The 10,777-nt window shown below is 43.7% G+C and overlaps 1 pseudogene; it reads right to left on the bottom strand.

The window, feature by feature from the left end:
• Positions 1 to 2,596: 2,596 nt before the first annotated feature.
• Positions 2,597 to 2,714, bottom strand: LOC124623452 (annotated as a pseudogene).
• Positions 2,715 to 10,777: the final 8,063 nt, after the last annotated feature.

The raw sequence follows: 10,777 nt of genomic DNA, 5'->3' as shown, positions 1-10,777 counted from the left end.
TGCGTGTTATGTTTCCGCGCGTCGAGACGGCGGGTGCGAACCCCGCCCTGGCCGGCTGGCCGCGGACATGAGCGATAAGAGCCGTAATAGGACCATCCGTCCCGGAAATCGAGTCAGCGCGGCCGCCGCGTTGCGTGCGCACCGGCCATCTGGCCCCTCCATGTGTTGCACCTGCCACTAGTAACGAGCCTGGTTGCGAAAAATAACCTTATTTCCGCTGCGAACGGGACTACGTATTTTCGGAATCGTAGGATTTCCTGTTTCCCGTTAACTGAAATCGAGCCACTCGCGCATCGCTCTAGCCAACCGTACACGCCTCCACCCGCCTCAACACCTGCAGGTTTACACGAGAGCTCAATCAAAAGAAGGTATGTCGCTCACTCTGCTTTCCTCACTCCGTCGTCGTTTTCTACTATTAACCCCTTAATCGGGCTGATCCTTGCGAACCATCTGTTCCCACCTCTGTAATTATTCCCGTGTCTCGCGGCGCTCTCTTGCAGCGCCGTATAATCTGACACATTTTGGGGACACTTTTCTCAAATCGAGTGATTGTTGCGATTGTAAGTTGTCAACAGTTCGTAGCTTTTGGCAACGGGAATGTATACTATGTAAATAAGCGCATTGCAGCTGATTTATTTTTGCAGTCTCATGAACGTTTTTCTGGAGGGGGGAACGCATGCACAATAGAGACAGAACACAAGCTCGGACCATGGAACGACTGAAAAGGAAATCGGGCGTGCTCTTTGAAAGGAACCATCCCATGATCTGTCTTAATTAATTCAGGAAAATCATGGAAAATCAAAACCTGGATGACCGGACACAGGTTTGAACCGTTGTCCCCCAGAATGCGAGCCCATTGCGCTAACCAGTACGGTACCTGGCTCGGTTTGGGAAACATGGGGTTTGAGGAAATACCCGATATAAGCTGCTAGGACTTATAGATGGGTGTGAGTACATAATATTTTGAATAGGAACGCATGTCCGGACGACGGTTTCAATTCGGATGTGCAACTCATCAATTTCTGCTTGAGGAACTGAATTAGGCATGATGCAACAATTCAAAAGCAAACATAACGAAACAGCCATTTGTCAGTTAAGTACATGTGTTTGTATTAACAGTAAACATTGCGTGTTTACATAAAGCCAGAACAAAAAAAAAAAAAAAAAAAAAAAAAAAAAAAAAAAAAAAAAAAAAAAAAAAGCACACTGTACGTGCAGGATGTTTAAGTGTCAACACAAACAAATGTGCTTAATTGACAAATGGATGTGTCGTTAGCCGGCCGGAGTGGCCGAGCGGTTCAAAATGGCTCTGAGCACTATGCGACTGGACATCTGAGGTTATCAGTCGCCTAGAAATGGTTCAAATGGATCTGAGCACTATGGGACTAAACTTCTGAGGTCATCAGTCCCCTAGAACTTAGAACTACTTAAACCTAACTAACCTAAGGACATCACACACATCCATGCCCGAGGCAGGATTCGAACCTGCGACCGTAGCAGTCGCGCGGCTCCGGACTGAGCGCCTAGAACCACACGGCCACTCCGGCCGGCGGCCGAGCGGTTCTAGGCGCTACAGTCTGGAACCGCGCGACCGCTACGGTCGCAGGTTCGAATCCTCCCTCTCGGCATGGATGTGTGTGATGTCCTTAGGTTACTTAGGATTAAGTAGTTCTATGTTCCAGGGGACTGATGACCTCAGAAGTTAAGTCCCATAGTGCTCAGAGCCATTTGAACCATTGATGTGTCTTTATGTTTCCAATGTTTCCTTATGTTTCCTGTGAAACTGTTACATAATAACTGTGCTACGTCACGCCTAATTCAGTCCCTCTAACAGAAGTGAATGAGTTAAGTATTGGAAGTGGCTTCTTATACAATATATGACGTACTCGCTCGCCTCTACAAGTCCAAGAAATTTGTAGCGGGAATTTTCGAACACCCTGTAGATGTTTCAAGAATTTCTTTCCTTTATTAATACCTTGTAGGAATAACAACGTTGGTTGGTACCCACCTATGCATACGCCATCGTTGTTTCAGTGTACCCACATGTGAAGCTACGAACTCTTCAGAATTGTTTTTTTTTCTCAATCATTATGAATGTTAACAACGTATCGTCGAAAAGGTAAGTGAAAATTTCAAGTGGACCCTTGGAGATGTAAAATTCTAAATACACGTTGTAGAACTTCCAGAACGTTACCAACTTTGGTTGCGTGCGCCATACGTCGAGCAGGGAGCGCTGCACCGCCAGGCATCCCGAACTCAGACGAGGGGTTAATGAAACAATGACATCTCCACCCATAAGATGTAAGAAAATAATTCTGGAAATTTGTGGTAAGTTTCTATTGGACCAAACTGCTGAGGTCATCGGCCCCTAGGCTTACTAAAACTAAACTAAACTCCCCCCGCACAGGCCATGAAGGCCCAAAGGTACCGACTGGCCGCCGTGTCATCCTCACCGGCGTCACTGGATGCGGATATGAAGGGGAATGCGGTCAGCACACCGCTCTCCCGGCCCTATGTCAGTTTCCGAGATCGGAGCCGCTGCTTCTCACTCAAGTAGCTCCTCAGTTTGCCGCAAAAGGGCTGAGTGCACCCCGCTTGTCAACAGCACTCGGCAGACCGGGTGGTCACCCATCCAAGTGCTAGCCCTGCCCGACAGTGCTTAACTTTGGTGATCTGACGCGAACCACTGTTATCACTGCGGCAAGGCCGTTGGCCTCCCTGGGCTTACTATTTTAACTAAATTACGCTAAGGACGACACACACACCCATGCCCGAGGAAGGACTCGAACCTCCGACAGGAGCCCATTAGATGTAAAACTTAGCTGTCTGTTCAAGCACTGTTCAGCAACTTTTCGTCTGACTCCACATCTTCGTGCATTTTCTTAGGAGTCATTAGAAACTTTCATGTTGAAGATTATCTCGTATGGGAAATAATCTTCTAAGGACACTCTGCAGCCAACATCTGTTAGTCTGTATAACCGTATTTGGACTTCGGTCATTCCATTTCTCTCCCTCTTTATTTCCTTCACACTCTCTTGTTCTTCGAAGTCTCTCTCTCACTCACTCATTGTGGTCGTCCTCTATTGGGGTCTCTTCCTCAATCTCCATCTCTCTATTTTGTCTCCTCTCAATTCTCTCTCTCTCTTATTATCGCTGTAACTTCCAGTTGGTAGTCTGTTAAGAAAATAATATATCCACACAAAAGCTCGAATCGCTATTGGATCACTTGTCTTAGTGTACTAATGTGTTATCAAAGTCAACCCACTGGGTGAAACCGGACCACCAACTCAACATAGATGTATGCTCGCTCTCATCTCAGAGCAAATATGGTAGAGTTTCTCCACAGCCTCACGAAGACGAGACACAGATATATTTCAAGTGATGAGGAACACATTCATTTCATAATTAAATGGGCATCGTAGCTGCAAACAGGCGTTGATATACTTCATTGGGGACATATTGAAAATGTGGGCCCCGACCGGGCCCCGACCGGGACTCGAACCCTACGAATGTAGTGGTGGACATATTGGGAATGTGGGTCTCACGGGGAGCGTGTAAGGGTTAAGTCCATGCAGGCGCACTATCCTCTGTGCCCTCGGTGGGTCAGATAGATAGAGCGTCTGCCATGTAAGCAGGAGATCCCAGGTTCGAGTCCCGGTCGGGGCCCACATTTTCAACATGTCCTCAATGAAGTATATCAACGCCTGTTTGCAGCTAGGGTGTCCATTTAATTATCACTTTATTTCTAGCAAAGCTGCGTGGTCATCAACGATAACTATTATTTCGGGAACAAATACTACCGTCATATATATATATTCATTTTATTTGCATTAGATGCTGTTTCCACACATGATCTGCACAGTAGAAGCAACTGCATGCCGTGTTTCAGTTATTTACCCTGTCCAGTCACATTAAGGCGATCATATGTCGGAGGCATGGATAGCAGCATATTGCAGAGCGTCGTACAGGAAGATAATCAGTAAGGTTGTGGAAGGTACCGACAGGGATGTGAAGCCATGCAGACTCCAGTGTCGTGGCCAGCTGCTCTAGGGTTGTCGGTTGAGAGTCCATTGCGCGAATAGCCCGATCGACATGGTCCCAAATGTTCTTGATTGGGATTGTACCCTGGGAATCTGGTGGCCACAGGAATTCAGTAAGCTCATCCTGGTGCTTTTCGAACCACGCACATACACCGTGAACTATGTGGAACGTTGCATTGTCCTGCTGGTAGATGACATCCTGATGAGAAAAAACAAACTGCATATAAGAATTGACATGGTTCCTCAAGAAAACATGCACAGTTGTGCCGAACCATTGCATTAGTTGCGTCAAAGTACGTATGGCGCCATTTTTCATTGTTGCCAAATTTATTCAAGATGGTGGACCATCCCTCTGCCCCTTGATGTAGATGTAGATATCTCACACTTTTTATATCACTGTAATTAATTATTTAATTGATCAGTTAATTACCCCCTAAACCCTCGCCTCCTCTACCCCTCCCCTCCAAACCCCCACGGCGCTCCACTCCACTACTCCTCGCCTCTACCACTCCCAGAAGAAAGTTGGAGTGAAACATCACTCAATCTAAGCTAACTGCTTATTGCAATGGATTGTAAATGGTGAAATACTTTGACTGAGGTGCGGCGAATTATTGGTCCCGAGAATAGGATGAACTGCCTGCGAGAATTGGGCGTTCCGTGCTACGGACGTATCTCACTGGAATAAGTAACCAAAGAAGTATATTTGACGACTCTGTGTGAAGCGATTAGAGAGATCGGACGTGTTTTATGTTGTAGAGATTTTGTTATTGTTGTGCGACTCTATCTCCATTGTGAGTAGTTAGGTAGTCGATGCCACAATAAACAAATTCAAGAAAATTATACGCATTCAATGTGTGTACGTATTTATCAATTTATAAAAGATCTGACATTCTTAAGATATCACGTGACATAGATCGATCGGAGGTGCAGTGTGGAATGATACTGCGAGCCTGCATCTTTTCATGGTCAATATTCGTCGAGAGAATATCTCAGAAGCAATAAGCTTTTCGTTGATAAAAAAAAGGTAGGCACATCAATCCATACACATCATACAACATACCACCTAGTTGTGCCGAACGATCTTCGTAGCGAAATAAACATTTTAGAGATTAAAGGTGGAGCAGTTCCGACGAGGAGTATCAGCGAGATCGACGCTGCGGGACGTACATCTAGCTCTTCTGTGGTATTTATAACCAAAGACGTATATTCTTTAGCTGTTAAAAGACTGAAGCTAAAACCTAAATAAAACCACAGGAAATCGTAACTAAAAATACCAAAAATAAATAAGAAGAAGAGAATTCTCTTAATCAAAATTTCTTTAATAAGTAAATTAATTAAATTAAATTAAATATAATAAATTATTCATTATTTAATCAGTTGGCGGGAGGCAGGGCTGTGGATCTCTTTAGTTGGTCGGAAGAGCTCATCATTCTCTGCTGTTTGTTAAATTGTGCAAGGTGGGAGTAATTAGACTGATCAATTACTTACCCCCTACCCCTCTCATAGATACCCGCCCCTGCTCCCCCTCCCTTTCCCACTTCGAAAGATGGCGGGAAACGATCAGTCTGTGTTGAGCTGTTGGTGCGGAAAAATAGGTCTTTATTTCATCATTTTTGAACGTTATCTGGTTGGAAAATGCTTCCTAAAATTTTTTCTTGTGCATGTACCAACCTTGACATGTGCAGACTCACTGACCTAGTTCATATTACCGCCACCAGAGGGCACTTCAAGTTCTGATGTCATTGGTGAAATAAATGGTGAGATCTAATGCCAGCACTATGAAAGGGTAGATGATAAGACAACATATTATCACTGAGGAGCAGGGAAGTAGCTTCCTGACGATCTAAAAGTGAAAAGCTGCTGTAAGGGACACAAGGACGGGTAATAATGTAAGGATGGCGTGTCGCTGTGAATCCCTGCAGAAACAGCGTTGTGGGACGAAACATACTTATACCTATTTACAAGTCGCATCCTAGCGAAAAGAAACGTGGGAAATACTTCGTAGGACATATTTTAATGAAAGCTGTGGGATATCTAGACGAAAAATTGCATGCGCAACCGCGGAACAAACGCTCGCGCGCCTAGCGGTCATCGCAAGAACTACAGCATCACGTACACAATCTATTAACGACCGGTAGAACTGTCGACAATAGCGTATTCCGTGATTCTGTGGGTTTGTGTGCGAGGCTCCTCATCTGTGACGCCCAGCGCTCCTGTGATATGTCACACCCGCCGCGTCGGATAGCACGCTGGTCACATATCCCCATAGGACCCAACGCAAGTGTGTGGTTGAATTCATCACGTCCGATTCCAAAACGCAGACAACATATCTGAGATAGACGGTCAGTCAGACGTAGGATTTTGTACTATTTCCTACTTCAAGCAACTCCCCACATAGGATGTTGTTGTTGTTGTGCTCTTCATTCCTGAGACTGGTTTGATGCAGCTCTCCATGCTACTCTATCCTGTGCAAGCTTCTTCATCTCCCAGTACCTACTGCAACCTATATCCCTCTGAATCTGGTTAGTGCATTCATCTCTTGGTCTCCCTTTACGATTTTTACCCTCCACGCTGCCCTCCAATGCTAAATTGGTGATCCCTTGATGCCTCAGAACATGTCCTACCAACCGATCCCTTCTTCTAGTCAAGTTGTGCCACAAACTCCTCTTTTCCCCAACTCTGTTCAATACCTCCTCGTTAGTTATGTGATCTACGCATCTAATCTTCAGCATTATTCTGTAGCACCACATTTCAAAAGCTTCTAATCTCTTCTTGTCTAAACTATTTATCGTCCATGTTTCACTTCCATACATGGCTACACTCCATACAAATACTTTCAGAAACGACTTCCTGACACTTAAATTTATATAGGCAGACAGATAGGATCATAAGTCCAAAACAGAATTGCTCTGAGAACTGTTGGTATTGCTAAATGCTCTCTCCCTCTCGCAAACAGCACCAGCAGCAGACAGCACACCACACAGTTCATCTCCCCCTAAAAGCTATTCTCCTCTGTAAACAAAATTCGTGCCTATAATCCCTCGCCAATACCTGCAAACCGTTAAGCGTCTTGACTTGTAGAGATGGCTTCAAAGACATTCCTAAAACAGTGGGATGTTGGGGGAAAAACTTTCACCAGGCATAAATATGCTGTAAATGCTGACGTAGTGAACGACTCCATTTCAATGTGTATGAGCTAGCACACCTGGATTTTCACATGTTAACTATCTGTAGACGTGTTCCTATTGGTTCCCGTCAAACTTGTCACTTACTACCAATACTGGGAATCTCCCAGCCCTGCTCACTCTTCCCCCTCCCACCCATCCCACCCCTCTTCCACGCCCTCCCTTCCTATCTTCCACCTGGAAAGTGGCGGGAAAAGCTAATTCTATACTAAAGTGTTGGTGTGGAAGCAGATGCTTGTGCACAATGGATAAAATTGGAGAGAGGTTGGTGTTGGGCAGAGAGGACTTTAATAACTGTATCACCTGTAAGCGCTGAGCCAAGGACTGTGTCCATACAATCCTAAATAAGGACTGGAAAGAAATGATAATGGAGAAGGGTAAAAACGTACTTGTCGACAAATGATGGTGATGCAACACGATGGCCTCAAGATACATTCCACAACTGATACAAACGGTTTTGGTGCTTGAACTGTTGACCTTGTTTGAAATGACTGGCCAGTCTAACTCTTCCATCATGCAACAGGCGACTGCCAACAATCCAGCAGGTAGGTGATATTATTCTCAGGTGCTACAGTGCTTTTTCTCTGCCTCAAACAGTCTTCCCACAAACACATCACAACCTTTAAGACCTAATGTTTTCTGCACCACTAAGTGGACTGTGCCTTTCAATACAGACTTTCCATTTCACGTCCACACTTACGCACTTCGACACATGGCCTGCTGTCCAGGCGAAAATAAGCATTATTGGCTTACTCTTGCCACATACACTGGGAGGTACTAAACTACCTACAAATTTACAACTCGTAACGGCTGTAATTATTAGTCTGCAAATAACGTAAATACTTATGTAATATTGTCTAGTACACTTTCCTCAGTTACTGAGGGAAATATCTGCACTAATGACCGTTACACCCAATATTTTTTGGGGTGATTACGATATTATTTGAAATATCCTGCAAATACGGGGTGATTAAAGTAATACTTACAAAATCTGATACGTTCTTTACATGTTGTGTTAAAATTTCTGCTTCTCATTGCAACACACGCTGCATTGCTGCCTTGGGATTTGAGTTGGTATGTGTCTGATCTCTGAATCATTTCAGTGTTTCATTGTTTAAATACGTTGAAAGTTACACGTTCTCTTATAAGCAATAGCGACCTTGTTTCCTTAGAATGTTTTTAACTTTGTTTAATAGTCTGGATGAGTAGGTCAGCGTGTACGAAATGGTTTTCTTTTGTGCAGTGTGGTCTGCATTGTATGTGTTTTTTATGTGGTCTGTTGATTGTAATATTTGCTGATACTGTAAACGTGTTAGGAATATTAGTTTTGTTTCGTAATTTTATTTGTCTGCTGTCTGTGTGATGTACGCACTTCAGAATATGTAGCTTGACAATGTTGTTTATAAAAGAAACTCTGCATGTATTTCAGCCCACTAATGATGCCTTAATAAAATGAGGTGAAATGCGTCTGGCAAAGCAAATATCGCGTGTATTCAACTGCATACAGACGGACCTGTTCTAAAAAGCAGTAATATAATATTATTACTAGCAACTCAGGATTGATATATCAACAACTTTAAAGGTTCCTTTGCTATTGGACTCAATATTTTTAATGGTCGTCTACAGTTTTAAGGGCTGGGCTCGTGATAACTACCTAAATTTGGAGTTATCTTGCGACTGATTTCGCACTGTATGCCTAAGAAAACGAGTCAATGGGGAGATTCCCTGTCATTGTCCTAATTCTCATTAAGTGAATACGAAACATACAACTAATTGAGCAGCATTGACTGGAACAAGGACTTTGTTCAGTTGTGTAATTGGAAAACGTCTTGGCAGTACAACGCTGAACACGGTGTCTAGTGGATACAATATTTGTGGCCTTTATTCGCGGCGATGAGACAGAACTAGAAGAAAACGAAACTCTACTCCGTTACATAGCTTATTGTCTTTGAACAGCAGAGAGGGCAAATTGGAATGAACCAAACCGCTAAGAACGTCACACGCCCACGACTTTGCGATAATTAAGCGCCTGACAAAGGCACAAGCAGTGCTCTCGGTTTGCTTGTCAAAAATTAATCATTGTAATTTATTTCACCTGCACTGTTCGGTGTGTTTACTTCCGAATCTAACACGTCATAGCAAATTCACTTAAGTAGGCCGCTGATGGTTAAATACAACGAAATAAACAAATCCAAAACCCTTCCCGAAGGAAGTGATCTGATCCACCCGCTACTTTACTTTAAAATGTTTCATGTAAATCAGTTATCTGTGTTTCCAATATTCAGTCATTATACGGACAAGACTCCATATGAAGCTATTAAAATTATATCCAGCTCGTTGAAAAACATTGCCTGTGTAAATAGGAATTACGGGAATACTGGTTGTTTTAAAACACCTCTTATAGACTTCTAGGGGTTACAGAGAGAACTGAGTTGATAAAGTTTTGATAAAGAAACCGTGTCCAGAAATGAACCGTTTAGATATGCGAATGCTATTCGGAAAGTAAGCTCCGATCGGTCGTGAAATGGAAACCATTGTGAAAATCAAAAATGGTTTATTTGCAACAGTTAACTACACTTTCCAGGTGCTTCACCACATGATAGCCCTTCGGGCTTAGACATTTGTTCTAATTTTCCGATACCCTCGTCATAGAAGGAAGCTGCCTGTGCTTTCTGCCAATGCTCTACGCTGGTCTACAGCTCGCTGTCTGCGCCAAAATGCTGTCTTCATAGCCAGCGGTTCATGTGAGCAGAGATGAACTCAATGGGAGCCAATCAGGTATGGTTTTATTGTGGATGATCAAATGCCTTCAATGGGCAACGCTATAGGAACACCGAGGATTGTCTGGAAGAAGGAAGCACATTACAGTTACGTGACATCAGGCAAAATCTCTCATCAGGCCGTCACACTTGGCGAGAGACTCTATTTTCTGGGCATCTTTGCTTACTCACTCTGCGCTCAAAACTGAAAAGAGCGACGTGACGTGATCGACAGGCATACTAGAGACACTGCCAAACACATCTGTGAAAAACTACATTCGATTTTCACAGTGATTTACTTTTCGCACCCGATCACACCTTAGTTTCCGAATATCCCTCATAATGAAAGTTTAAAGATCGGATCGCTATCAAATGTACCGCTTCAGCGATATGCCTACAAACTGAGAAGAGGCCCCCATCTTCAGTCCTTCACCACACCAATTTCGTCCGATTACACAACGGCTGTGGGGTTCGAGTATGTTGAACATGGACACGCCGCACTCTCGACACTGAAGAGGACGTCCTACGTCTCGTAGAAGAGAATCTGACGACGAGTACTGAAACACTGGCCAAGCTATGGACTCCTCTCAAACTGTCGTCACATACAAGAGGCACATTTCAAGACATGAGTTCGGTAGCTAAACTTGATCTACTAAGTCCCTTCTACAACCACTAGACACCTATAATTGGAACAACCTATCTTTATAACATTCTTTTACACGATAACAATGCTACAATTTCTTCTTCTCTGGTTTTGGAAACGTATGCCATGACAAAAATTATGGATTTTGGT

The sequence above is a fragment of the Schistocerca americana genome, chromosome 7 (assembly GCF_021461395.2).
Source record: "Schistocerca americana isolate TAMUIC-IGC-003095 chromosome 7, iqSchAmer2.1, whole genome shotgun sequence".
Taxonomy (NCBI): Eukaryota; Metazoa; Arthropoda; class Insecta; order Orthoptera; family Acrididae; genus Schistocerca; species Schistocerca americana.
This window is presented reverse-complemented; position numbering and strand designations above follow the sequence as displayed.